A 13,099-nucleotide genomic window follows, 5' to 3' on the forward strand; every position below is an offset into this window, starting at 1 on the left:
CTTGGCTGAAGAAAGATGTGTTTTCCTTGCTCTGCTGAAAATCTAATATCAAAACCACGCAGGGGAACAGAGCTAGAAGCCCACGTTGCCTTCTCTCAGTTATGTATTCAATCCATTAGGCTTTTACTGTGATCAGTGTCTGTATAATTATTCTGAACCCTGACAGCCTTTTGAAGAAGACAAAAAATCTGAGACCAAGTTCAGGTACTTTCAAGATTTTGTGTGAGCTTTTCAGTCTCTGAAGATCCAGATTTTGCTAATGCTGGCTTTTAAATAGGAAGCAAAGATTTCAGGCATAAGTATTTTTATACTGCAAAGAATAAGAAATCAGTTGTTCATTTGTCAAAGAGTATCTATATTGACTCACTCTGATTATGATTATTGTGATAGTTTTTGCTTCTACATTAGTGGTTTTAAAGAGTAAGAAGATTGTTGTGAAAGAAGGTAAGAAAATAATTTGTGGAATACAACAAGAGAACCTTAGAGAAAAGAATACAGTAGTAACTGGGCTTTTTGAGTAATGAAGAGAAATATTAATTGAATACATTATTGATTAACTGTAGAAATTATTTCCAACTTGTGAATACTCTTAATCACTTGGCTACATTTTATGGAAGAATAAGGGAATCTTCTCAAGAAAAACAGAAAAAAGAATACTAAAAAAGAAGGGAAACAAGAAAAGAAACATAGAGGCCAAGTTCTCATTATTGTAAATCTGGTTTAACTTATTAAGATGGCTTCATAGATGCTTTGCATCAGCTGAACAGCACGAAGTAGCTAAAAGCACAAGTAGATCTAGCCCTCCTTCTGGAAAACAGTGGTGTCTTAAGACCAGAGATTAATGCTAAAATTTATAAATGCACAAATAGATGTTATGAGGGAAATTTCAAGAACACCAAAATAAAAATAATCTTAGATAATCAAAGGAAAAAAAACAAATAAACAAAAAGTTGAAAATTAAAGAGAAGGTAGAAGAAATCATTAAGGCTAATGCACAGTACTACAGAACTGTATTTGTTTATCAAAAAAAAAGTTCTTCAGCCAAGATTTTGTGAAATAGTCAACTTAAACCTAGAGGTATCAAAACAATGAAGAATGCTTTCATTTGAATAGTTACAGTCTCAAGTCAATCACCTTCAGCTACATTTCTGTCTCATTTTTCTATATGATCAAAACTATTTGCTACATGAAACTACTTTTGGAAAAGAAATACAAAAGCAATTCTTCAGTTGCAACTTGAGGTGTTTCAGGGCACCAGATTTTGTTTTTGAAGGACAACATACTGACACCAGAGGGGTTGGTGGGCTTGCTGGAGAAAAGAACTGAGGTGGTATCAGGAATCCTGTCTGATCTCTTGCAGTCAAACCAAATTATTTGGGCTTATTTGTCATTTGGGCTTATTTGTCATTAACCCATAGATGAATGACTGGTGTAAATCTAAGTAACACATTTCAGCAGCTAGGGAGAAGCACAAATAGACTTATGGCTATTCTGAGCTATGATAAATTGGCTTCATTCACTTCATTAATAATTTCTGTCAAATTCCTCTATTTGAACCATATAGTTTAATAAAGAAAACTTTGTTCTATTTAAGATTTGTATCAGAAGTTCAGGTATGAGATTCCTTCCTGTATTTTTCTGACATCATAACGTGGTTGATGTTAACTTGTCCAGTTAAAGAGGGGACTCTTCTATTTTTATGGTAGAACAGATCTAAAAATGCCTGATCTACTCCATAGAGCTCCACTGCAGTGAGCGCCTTATAAGTGCCCACCAAAGAATAATGCCAGTCACAACAGTTTACAGTTTAAATGGTGAAGACAGAGAACAAGTGAAAAATGGCATTACTAAGAGCTGAGATGAAGAGGTTAGAACTACCAAGTGAGACAGACAGCTAGGGATGAAACACAAGCTCCCTGATTCCTAAGCCAATGTCTCTCCCCTAGATCATACCACTACTTTCATGAGATTACTTTGGAGCTTTACACTGAGTACTAATGACCCAGAATATCAAGCCCTTTTTATTTAATGTTTCCTCAGCTTAAAATAAGATCTATATGTTCCTGCACAAGCACAGAATGGCTGCTCTAGGAAACAGTATTTTGCCAGGGTGAACACAACACTATTTCTAGTTTGTATGTGTCATACAGTAAGATTCTGTTACTGCATCTTTTGGTGATTTTTATAACTTATAAATAGTGTTTTCTTATCATGCCAGTAAATAAAAAATAACCTGCCCCAGGAAGGTTCAGTTCCAATCACTCCAGCATAATAACGCTATAAACTTTTATTCCAAGACAAAACATGATACAGCTTCTATCTACCTTCTGCAGAGTACTTGCAAAGACAAGACAAAAGTAATAATTATTATAACCATCTTTTTATGTGGATGTGCAGGAACATAGTGAACTGCCAGGGTGAATTTATGGTGGAGTAGGGGATAAAACATTAGCTCTGCATCAACTCCAAAACAAGTTGTGCCTGAGAGGCAGCCGTTCACTTTTGGTGTTTCTGATTTTAAGCATAAATTACTGGTGCAGACACCATAGTTATAAGAAAATTACACTCCCCTGCACTGTGGATTAATGACTTTCAGAAAGTTAAAATGAAGTCAGGCACTCTTGGAACTGAAGATATAAAAGGTCATGAGGCTTGGAGGATGTGCTTGCTCTCTTCAGAGTTGTACAAGAAGTGATTGATAATAATTTCAGATAATAAATAATGATTAGGAACAAGAGGAAAATAAAAAGATCTGCAGCATTGTGTTGTGCAATATGTAGGCCAGGTCATTACATTGCAGCTGGCATACTTGCAAGACTGTGAATAAAACCAAGACCAGTAAATCACAGGCTCAGGCTTTTTTCTAGCTTAGATTTGGTTCATTTTTTGTTTTGGTTTTAGTTTTTTGTTTTGCTGGTTTGTTTTTTTTTTTTCAATTGTTTGCTTGCTTGCTTGCTTGTTTGACAATGGAATTATGTAAAGATCATCTGTCAAAATATATTGGGGGGAGTGTCTCACTCTGCAAGATGCTAGAAGTCTTTTTTAATATAGGGACTGTGAAAATACTGGGTCCTTAAGCAAGACATGCCTAGGAAGAGATTAAACCATGGAACGCCTTATTACTGGGAGATAGAGGGCAAAATGTGTCTGTTTCTGCCAATGCACTGCATTTCAAACCTAAATACTATATGCTTAGTACTGAAGTAGAGTTTAAACTGAAACAGAAAAGCGATGTTTTCTCTGATTGCCACCCTGAAAGTCACATTTGTAAGGAGGTTTTAATGTAGGTTCATAGAAAAATGCAATAATTGGTTCTTTGTGTAATCACAAAGGCCTAATCCTATACTCATTAAAGTAATTGATAAAACTCTCATTGACGTCAGTGGTGTGGGATTGAGCCCTAATACAGCACACTGGCTTTTAGACATATGTGTCACATGTGAGAGTTAATAAATAAAAGGCACAGAGACACAGACAGACACTACTTGGAAGAACATCTTTTCAAAGACTGAATACTGTGTCCTTATCTCACAGACACACACAGACAGTGAAATGGCTGATCCAACCCAATATTCCTCCTGCTCCAGGATAATGGCAATGTTTTAAGTGAGGGGAAAGGAGTGCTTCTAGACGTGCTTTAGCCTAACAAGGAGAAAACACACATTTCCAAAATTGTGAAAAAGAAAATGAGAACGTACAATAATTTTACCCACCGCACAACAGAGGTGTTCTTGAAGAATCACACAAATTAATCACAGTATTGACTAAGCAATCTCCAACTTCATTTCTTGGAAAAGCAATTCTACATGCACAAAGGAAAAGCTGAATAAGGGTTTAGTGATTTAGGACCAAGTGACACGCTGAGCTTAGTAACTGTATCTTACACAAGGTAATACTTTTGTGCCCAAAATACTTCTCCTAGGTCAGTAACTGCAGACTAGATGCTTTTTCCAGTGTAAACAAATGAAAGAGCCTGGACTCTTCATCTTCTCCAGCTGAATTAAATCCCCCAATTCCATAGTAGGCCAAATCTTGGCCTTAGGTAAAGTAACAGAATTGAAATTAATTTATGTTGATATTGTGTTTAGATTTGAATGGTGACAACTAAAGCAGGAGACCCTCAAAACTCTGACTTCTGTTGTCAATATTAATCACGTTTGTTATAATAATGCCTAAAACTAACCAAAAATCAAGTTCCATCGTACTGACACTTTACAGAAACATTCTTTATTCCACTTTTTTGGAACGTTTGTATTCCCATGTTTGTATTCTCAACAATTTATAAAAACTAGTGTTGCAACTCTCTTTTATTTCCCATACTCTTTGAATAGCAAACTAGCCTCATAACCAGTCATGAAATGCCTCCTTTCTCTCACTTTCATTCATAAAATCCACAAAATTCCACAATCAAATGCTCCTGCAGGATTACACCCTCACAAAACCAGATGAGGAATTCAGAATCCTACTGACCCAGAATTAAACATGCAAGCAGGTTCACATCTGGGGATTTAAATCCAAACTCCTTTCCATAGAAATTCAAAGAGGATCAGATCGGAGGTTCTGGTTTTGCACCATTTCTAATTCTAATAATTTTAACTTAATCCAAACCTTAGCTACAGAACTGTACAATTTTAATCAGGACACTACTGACAAATTTGAAAGTGAAAATAGGAAGCTGAGAGTGACATTTGCAGCTACTGCCATCCATTAGTAACACATTTTCTATCAAGTAGGCATTTAAAGAACTTCATTTTTCTCTGTCTGTTTCTGCACTATTGTGACTACTAATTTCAGTGGAGTTATCCCTAACTCACCCCCATATAAGTGGAAAAAGGTTCCATCTTCAAAACAAGAACAACATGGCCTTATGTAGGCAGCATTAATTTTCATTTGCTCTCTGTTCTTTGAAAAAAAAGGTACTTTTATTTCTTCCCAAGCTTTATCTTAAAGTAATTATTTGCCCAAGTCATCCTCAATGAGGAGTGGGTTTTTGGTTACTGAGTACATTTTCTGGTTTATATTTACCATCATAAAGCATGCTGGTTTTGTTGAACATTTTTTACTAGGAAATGAAATGGGATTACCATCAGAACTTTTAGACATTGCCTTGATTCAGTTTGAAATTGAGCACATTTTCAAGTTCCCTAAATAAAGCTTCTTTTATCCACAAACAGGTCAAATGTGACTCTGCAGCCAGCCACAGCACATGGGCAATTAGAAGTGCCACATCAATTCTTGAGGCCATCCAACTCAGGTAAGTGGATTTACAGCTGGGGTGCCTGGGTCAGTCTGCTGTGAGAGCAGGCTACAAACCTCCACAGCTTGTGGACAGAGAGGTAGAAAAGGTCAAGATGTTTGTCATATCAACATCAACACATACATTTAAAAACCATATCACATCAACAGATACATTTAAAAACAGCAATTTAAACCCAGGCACAAACCAGTAACTTTTCAGTTCAACATGAGCTTACAGCTTAGTTCTGCTATACCTGGGAAGAAAGGCGTTCTCTGACTTTGTATCTAGATAAAACCTCCAGGTTTGCCTGACAGCAACATAATTGGGAACTTTTCCCATACCAAGCAGGAAACTCACATTTTGTTTTGCTAAGATGCAAACTGATTTCCTTGACAGGAATTCAGGCTTTCTATGTTTAAAACATTGCTGTTATCAGCACAAAGGCTTGGTGCCCTCACAGTGCCAATGTGCTCTAGGTGCCTCCTGGCAACAGTGAGTTACCCTCATGGGCAAGCACTGTCTTCGGTGTGTGCCAGAAGGGGTTGCTTGGTCTTTCCACAGCTCCCATGTAAAGGTGAGATCCCTTTTTTGACCAATCTTCTGATTCCAGAAAACTATTTGCCATTAACCATTATGAGAAAGAAGTTGTCTTACGTACAAGAGAGATGAGACAACCCAATCATAGAATCACTGAGCCTGGAGAAGACCTCCAAGGCCATTGATTACAACTATTAATCTAACACTGCCAGGTCCACCATGAAAACATCTCCCTAAGCACCATACTTACATGTCTTTTGAATGCTTCCAGGGGATGGGAATCCTACCACTTCCCTGTGCATCCTCTTTCAATGCTGGACTACCCTTTTGGGGAGGAAACTTTTCATAATATCCAACATAAACCCCTCTGGTGCAATGTCCTCTCATTCTGTCTTGTTTTTACTTGGGAGAAGAGGCTGAGCTCCACCTGGCTACAATCTCCTTTCAAGTAGTTGTAGGGAGTGATAAGGTCTCCCCTGAGCTTCCTTTGCTTCAGGATAGACAGCTCCCTCAGCTGCTTCTCATCAGATTTGTGCTCCAGACTCTTCCCCAGCTCTGTTGCCCTTCTCTGAACACGCTCCAGCACTGCAGTGTCTTTCTTGTAGTGAGGGGCCAGAACTGGACACAGCACCAGAGATGTGGCCTCACCAGTGCCGAGTACAGGGGGACAATCCCTGCCCTGGTCCTGCTGGCCACACCATTGCTGATGCAGGCCAGGATGCCGTTGGCTTTCTTGGCCACCTGGGCACACACTGGCTCATGTTCAGCCAGGTACAAGGTCAGGATTGTCACAGGATTCCTGTAGATATAGTGAGAGCTTAGCGCTAGAGGGCCAGCGGCAGGGCTTTCGCTTGGAGGGGAAATGAGAAATTGCGATTCGGCGCTGCGCGTATGTTTGTGTGCCCGACCCGGCGGCTCCTCAGCCTCTCCCTGCTGAGGGCTCCCCGGGCAGGCCCCGCCGCTCTCCCGGCCATGGCCGCTAGAGGCCGCACCGGTCCGGCCAGGCCTGCGCCGCCCTCGCTCTCGGCGCTCATCCCCCGGCTCCCGGCGCTCATCCCTCGCTCCCGGCGCTCATCCCCCGGCTCCCGGCGCTCATCCCTCGCTCCCGGCGCTCATCCCCCCGCTCCCGGCGCTCATCCCCCTGCTCCCGGCGCTCCTCACTCCACCCCGAGCAGCTCCGGCGGCCGTGAACGCCCCCGCGGGCGGGCCGGGGGCGGCCGGGGGCGCTGCCGATGGTAGGGGGAAGGCGGTGGGAGAGGCGGGGGTGGCGCGTCTCCGGCATCCGCACGGCGCTCCTGCGGGCGGGGTCGTCTCCCGGGGCGCCTCATCCCTGCTCCTGCCGGCGGCGCCGCGGGGAGCGCTCATCCTCTGCCGCAGTGCCCCTGCAGCCCGCCGAAGCCATCTTCTCCCGGGCGCTCCATTCGGCATTCCCGGGCTGTGCCTGGGAGCGGGGCCCCCTGCGCTCACAGCCTGGAGCAGGAGGCGGCGGCAGGTGACACTGGAGCTCTCCCCGGAGATGCTGCTGATCCGAGCGCTCCGCGGCCACCGGCGGGCCTCGGTGCCACATCCCGCCCAGGCTCCGCGCTGGGGCGCCGGGAGCGCCTGGCTCTGAGGCACGGGCATCCTTCTCGTGGGCTGTGCTGTGCTTGCTCACTTCGCGAGCTTGGGAATGTCCGGGTGTAGTGACAAGGCTGGAGCGATGCCGCTCAGTTTCCCCGTTCTCAGCCCCAGCGCATCGCTCTGCCCCGCGATCAAGCGTCACCCCTCTGCATCTGGGCAGAGAGCGAAGGTGACAAAAAACTAAGGCATCCTTTTAGGACAATGTTTGACCAGCAAAATATCCACTGTAGATGCATGATGGGATTTTTCAGACAGGCTCAGGTGCTTTTGAAAATGCTGTGACTTCTGTTTCTCTTGTTTAGGTTGTACAAACCCTTCATACACTGCCTCCAAACAGGAAAGCCAGGAGCTGTTCTAAATGACAGTAACACATCTCATCCATCCATCCATCTACCTATTCATCCAACCGACCAGTAGAATGCCTCTGCTCACAGAAAAGTTTCAGTGCCAGCAGCTGTAGCTTGGGTTTTCCCAGGGTAGTTATTCCTAACAATACCACTGGACTTGGCCAGCTGGACGTCAGGCCCAGCCAAAGAGCTTCAGTGTGGTTTGCGGTCTGGATTAGGTCGCTAGTGACAAGCCCAAGCTGATGTCATGGAGTATACTAAGAAGCTTTCAAATAATTAAGGCCAGGTGTTTTTCAACACTATGTATTTGCCCAGAATTTTAATGCCTGTTCCTCTGCAGCTTGGAATAATAGTTTAAATCTTTCTCACCTTTTCCCATATGAGCAGGGGTGGCTTTTAACTAGAGAAGAGTGGTGATTGGGTAATGGTTTGGGTACAATTTCAGAAAAATATGGGCACAAAAGAGTTAGAGACAGCAAAAGGAGGTATTCTGCCTAATGCCCTCAGCTACCATTAAGAAACATGAAAATCTAATTGTACTGAATGGAAACGTACATCTTCATCACTGATTATGACACGGAAGAAAATTACTATATGATTGGCATCATAATGGCCAATGTTGAAATGTGATGACACGCCAATATGATGTACATCTCCATTAGGAATGATAAATCAAAGGTTATTCATTTGTGCTTGATTTATGCCTGGGAAATGCTACCAAGGGAAATCTTGATTTAAATCTCTCAAGTCATAAAAAAAAAAGCCGGGAGTGCCCTCTTCTGGCAACAGATGACAACTGTAGGCCCTGCAGTTCTCCCTGTTGCTTTTTATTTCTGAATATAATTTAAATTTTCGATCTTTCATTGTCCCTTTTATCACCACCATGGTTTGTGATATTTTCAGTAATATAATTCATAGTCCTTTCTTGTATTTTATCCTCTGTTTCAGAAGTATACTGGATAACATTTAATCCTGTGAAATCTCCCTTCTCACAATCAGAGGCCTTAATCTTGCTGGTAATCTTATTCCACGAATACAGCAGGAAACTGCACAGGGTGTGTGCAGTTTGTTACTGAGCATGGAGCAAAGGAGTCTTATTTTTTCTGAGTTAGATGAGAGACACAATCTCATGGGCATATTGAACAGGATCTAGACCACACGAGAAAATAATTATTGATGGGACTGAAATGATTTGCTGAATTGTTGGCTTATCCTAGGCATCTACTCTGTAGTTGCCTGGATTTAATAGCTGCAGAGAAAAGAGTGGAACAGGAGATGAGAGGGAGGAAATGCCTCGACTTTGTGCTTGCTACCATTTCCTGCACTTGTTGAGCTTGTGCATGGCATGCCACGCTGTCTGTCACTCACAGCTGTGTGGGAGCATCGGCTCTGACCTCTCTTACATATAGGTAAAGCCTTTCAGCTGCTTGTACCACCCCACCTCCAATTCCTAAATCTTCTAGCTTTTAAGATGCATCTTTCTCACTCTTCATGCAGTTAAAATTCTTGCTTAAGTTCACATTATTTAACAGCTGAGTTGCTGCAACTTCCTTTTCTCTGGCCTTGACACGTGTGGGCTTGCCTTTGCCCTAATCATACTCCATGTGGCTGCTCTTGCTTCAAAAATCATTTCCCTGGCCTGTCTCTTTGAACATGTCACTTCTCTCTTGGCATCACTGTGCTACCTCCGCCCCTGCCCCCCATCTCACATCAACATAAGCTGCCTGTCCTCATTTCCAAGGTCCCCTGGGACCCTACCTATCATCTCTTATTGTCAGGAAGCAGGAGCAGGGAACAGAGCAGCTACAATAACTGCCCTGCCTGAGCAGACTTCCAGCTCTGCCACACTTGGTCCTTACATTCCTTTTTGGAGGAGGATGTGGGTGAATATTACTGGTCAGGAGCAAAAAACGGGGTGACTATTAAAGGGAGTCAGGAATGAAGACAACTCTGATGTTTAAGTGCTCTTAAAACCTTAAAATGGTTCATTACCTTTTGTTGAGAGTTACCATCCTGTGTTCATCTCCAAGCAAACACATTCTCATTTTCTTCTCTTTTTGCCCTTTCTCATTTGCCCTTTCTTCTCGTGGTATCTGTCACACTTGGAAGGTACCCTACATAAACACTCTCAGATTTATGCTGGTAGCTCTCTAGAATCTCCTTAAAGCTCTCCTTTGCCATGAGGTCTCCAAAAGATTTGACAGCCCTTAGACTGGTAATATTGCTGTCACTGAGCATTCATTTCCTTTATTCTCCCTCTGTCTGTTTGTATCCATCTGTGGTCTCTTGTCCTCTGTTTAGTTTGTAACCGCTTTGGGACAGCGCCATCATTTTGGTCGATGTTTACACAGTGCTGTAGAAAATATTTGTTGTTGGGGTTCCTGTGTGGTCTAATAGTACAGAAAATAAATAAAACCAGTAACAGCCTGTGGCAGGTGCTCTCTTCTTGCATAGTCCTCATTGATTTCAGGGTGTGGGCTGAGCAAATTGCATGAATGTGGCTTGAGTCTTGTGGGTAACTGAGCAAAGGACAGAAACAGGAGAACAGTGCTGTGTGTTCCAGTCTAAATGTTGGCCAAAATGCCTCTAATCAAATTCTTCAGCCCCCCCCACTTCTTTTCTTTTTTTTTTTTTTTTTCATAGACCAATGTAGAGCAGAACCAGGAACAACCATTTAGCTTTTGTTTCTTTCTGAAAAATAAAGCAGAAGGGCTATAAACAGCAGGAGGAAGAAAAAAATCCAGACATTTAAAGATCCTTAGACCTCACCTTTTGCCCTTTTTAGTTGGTATAAAACTACTTTAAAACCCTAATCCTCAGCTATTTTCATAAGCAGTAGTAAACTGTCTTTGCCTGAGTTTCCTAATCTTTAAATTGAGTATCTCTTGCTTTAACTAACATAGGGGCCATAACCCTATTTTTGTAAGTCTTCTGATGATTGACAGGGAGATGTCATGAATTGTTATTATTCTATGATAACTTGAGTTTGGTTTTATTAGAAAAATATAATAAAATACTATTTTATTCTATTGCCTGCTCTGACCAACCTCCAGAAATGCCCAGGGCTTGCTAGAGAGGGCAGGGGATATGGCTGTATTGCAAAACATTCAAAAACAATTCTCTATGGCTCTGAACTGCAAAGCTATCCATAGAGAGCTCTCTTTAGGTCGATACAACTCATAAAGTGAGCAATCTTTGGGATCAGATCTGAATCCAAATGGCACAAAAGTGAGTTAAAGTACCTTCTCAATGCCAGTACAACACAGAACCCCAGTCTGTGTGGTTTACAATACCAGCCAAGAGCAGACAAAGAAGAATTACTTTGTGTAATAAATCAGAGTTCAGTGTTAATTTTGTATCAAAGTGTAGGATAAAAAGGACAAGTATTGAGTGGGGTATAAAGGAACTGTATGAAACCCATAGAAGGCTGAACTTTTAGTCTGAGCTGTGCTTTGGGTGGTTGTAGAGCCCAATGTTTAGTGTCTCTTAATCTGGAAGTTCCCCATACACTTTCAGGGTACTGATTGAGAAAATTAAGATATTCTGTTGTAGACAAAAAGAGCCCCAAAAGAAGACCACAGGAAACAGCCATTGACGAGCATAAGAGAAGCCAGGCTGTGTAATGGGACATATCACATGATGCAGTAGACAGCTGTAACACAAGATGCTGGATTGTAAAGTCATGCTTATCCTCAGTGGGAATGCTTTGTTTATTGGCACTGATCCCTGCAGAGCCAGCAGTCCAAGGAAGGTGTCATACTGAGAAACAGAACCCAAATTATTAAAGACCTTAAAGCAATGCAGCTTCTGTCATCTACTCTGAACTAAGGCTTAGGAGGATCATTAGGTTTGTGATCTGATTGCCAGAGTATGATCAAAAGTTACATGCCTGAAAGAATATAAATGCATGAGAAAAAGGAAATTAGAGAAAAAAATATTTCTGTGAGATCTTAAGTGCAAAATTTAGATACAGACTTGGATGAAGAACATTCAGCTTCCTTTAAGTAGGTCTTTTAAATTCTTTTTGTCCCATGCCCATCTTTCATCAGCTTTAAGCTGATCCTGGTGTCTGCAAGCTGTCCATTTTTTGTCCTTATTACTGTCACTTACGGACAGACTTAGTCAGGACTTGACAATTAAACAGTAATATGGCATTTCTGTTGATGTCATGGAGACCATCCTACAGAGGCATTCAGTTTGGGAAGCATGAAATTATTTTTTTTATGGCCTGAATGATTTTTTTGGGACGTATTTTTTTGTGTTGGTTGGAGCTTGGTTTTTCTTCAATATCTAGTAAAACTATTCTAGAAGTAGAAGGAAACACAATAGGTGAAAAGCAAGGCAGTTAATGAGACTGAGCAGGCATAAGAACACAGTAGTTAGATGGTATGCTATGGGCCAAAGTGAAAGCATTTATTTATTGTCTCAATCAAATGACAACATAAGGTTCTTCTTTCCCCCCTTGCATTATTAGTCTTATAACACGGAAAACATTTCCTTTCCCTGTGGAACTCCTCCAAGTCAATCCACGACAGTAAGGAAACCCAACCTTTAATACTTTGTTATAAATAAAACATCAGGAATAAAGATATACAACAACACATTATGACAGATATTACCAAAAAGCATGCACAGATCTGTTCAATAATGTCTCTTTGGAAAATTCCTCTCCTGATGTTTCTAAGCACTTAGGAATTTAATATCTGAGCACCTCACAATCACTAATGGATTTTAGTCTCCCTTCACTCCAAAGGCAGAAAAGTACGTTGGCCTTTTACAGTTTAAGAAGTGAATAGTCAGGGACTTGCCTGAGGTCATATGTAATACTTCTGCTGGCAGTGGGGCTTGAGTCAGGTTTTCTGTGTCGTGGTCCAGTACCTTGAGCCATCTTTTCACCCACTAACAGATCTGCATCACAGCATTTAGGAAAGGGCTGTGTGATGCATAATGCTCTTTGGCCTTTTTTAATATTCCAGGTCCTTCTAGTCCTGACTAATTATCCGAAAGAGTTTAGCTTAGCCTTTGAAAGAAGCTGCTCTCCAGTGTGGTATACATTTGCCCTGACCTTAGGGGTTGTACACAGCCCTACAACAACTTCTGTATTTGTAGCCCACTTCCCAAAGGAAATTGTCCTGGCATGGTTTGGGACTGAAATTCGCAATGTGTTTAAAAAGCACTTTGCTGCATATGGCTTGGTTGGGAAAATTCTACACAGGCAAAGTGATAAAGAAACAATCAAATGAAAAAACTTCCTTCCGGCCAAGATCTAAAAGGGTGGATGGCGCCCAATCGATTCTCCCCCCATATTTAAGTTCTCTAACCCCTACCTACGGGAGCACTTAAGCACTTCAGCCTT

General features: G+C 41.7%; 1 long non-coding RNA gene across 1 annotated transcript in view; it reads left to right on the forward strand.

Annotated features, from left to right (window-relative positions):
* LOC116444627 overlaps positions 1-13,099 on the forward strand; it is a 111,309-nt gene that overhangs the window by 82,902 nt on the left and 15,308 nt on the right. The window contains exon 2 of the long non-coding RNA XR_004240413.1: positions 5,175-5,254. This is a non-coding gene — a long non-coding RNA (uncharacterized LOC116444627). The remainder of the gene's footprint in view (positions 1-5,174; positions 5,255-13,099) is intronic.

The sequence above is a fragment of the Corvus moneduloides genome, chromosome 5, assembly GCF_009650955.1.
Source record: "Corvus moneduloides isolate bCorMon1 chromosome 5, bCorMon1.pri, whole genome shotgun sequence".
Classification (NCBI taxonomy): Eukaryota; Metazoa; Chordata; class Aves; order Passeriformes; family Corvidae; genus Corvus; species Corvus moneduloides.